We start from the raw sequence: 1,408 nt of genomic DNA, 5'->3' as shown, positions 1-1,408 counted from the left end.
TAGTAACAATATTTATTATTCTACATTTATCCATTTTAAATACAATAACCTCACTCCTTTGTAACAACTAAGGCAAAAATGTAATTAATTCAGAAAATCTTTTCAGGACCCCACCTTGATGTTTTGGGACCCCACATTGGGTCCCGACCCCATCTTTGGGAAACACTGCATTAGATCATGTTCCCTTAAAGAGGTATGCAGACAAGGTGTAAGGTCAGTTGGACTCACTCAACATAGAACATTTAAAGTACCTGTGACATCAATGTTTTGTTAAAAATTTGATGTGAACCCAAACGCCCTCACTCTGCAGAAACTGTTCCAACAACACGGAACAGGACAAACTCTACTTTACAGAAAAATGAGGGTAACTATACTAAGTTAACCTTAACTTATGTGACATAAAATAGTAATACCAACAACAATACTATTTCATTTGTGAAGAAAAACACATATATTTGTGTGATAATTTAATGCAAATCACCAGGCAGGTATCAGCTATAGCTAGCTAGCAACTAGCTGGGAAAAATACTTTTACAAAGACAAAATTAAACAGCTGTCCAACCAAACAGTAATTTAGAAATATGAATATAAAATACATTTTTAGTAATTCCACTTTCTTACCTTTAATAATGCTCTTCCTCTGTCCGAGGATGTTCCCCCACAGATAATTTCTCCAAACAAAATGGCTGACTTCAAAATCTTCTCTGAGCCAGCGAGTGACATCATCTGGTCACGTGACATGAATAAATTTGGTTTAAAGCAAAATTATTACTTTAATCCAAACAATAATTTTAATTTACTCCAAAATGTGCATTATTTACTTTGAAGCAAACTGAAAAAATATATATTTAAAGTAAAAAAAACACAATTTTCAATTAGTTTGATTTAAAACAGCGAAACAGTGGTTGCATTTTTTTTCAGTGTAGATAGATAGATATCCATCCATCCATCCATTTTCTATACCTGCTTATTCCTTTCAGGGTCGTGGAGGTCACTGGTGCCCATATCCAGCAGTCACAGTGCGAGGAGCAGGATACACCCTGGACAGGTCACAAGTCCATCTCAGGGACACACATAGAGACAAACAACCATTCACTCTCTCACTCACACCTAGGGACAATTTAGAGTTACCAATTAACTTAACAGTAATGTTTTTGGTCTGTGGGAGAAAGGCGGAGTACCCGAGGAGAACCCACGCATGCACGGAGAGAACATGCAAACTTTACCCAGAAAGGTCCCCGGGCCAAAATTTGAAATGGCGACCTTCTTGCTGAGAGGCATCAGCTCTACCAACTGAGCCACCAGATAGATAGATACTGTACTAAGTACAAAAAATAAACAGCGGGTAAAATAACTATTGAACACGTCACCATTTTTCTCAGTAAATATATTACTAGAGGTGCTAATG

This window comes from Austrofundulus limnaeus, unplaced genomic scaffold (genome assembly GCF_001266775.1).
Source record: "Austrofundulus limnaeus strain Quisiro unplaced genomic scaffold, Austrofundulus_limnaeus-1.0 Scaffold256, whole genome shotgun sequence".
In the NCBI taxonomy this organism is placed as follows: Eukaryota; Metazoa; Chordata; class Actinopteri; order Cyprinodontiformes; family Rivulidae; genus Austrofundulus; species Austrofundulus limnaeus.
Note: the sequence above shows the minus strand (reverse complement) of the source record.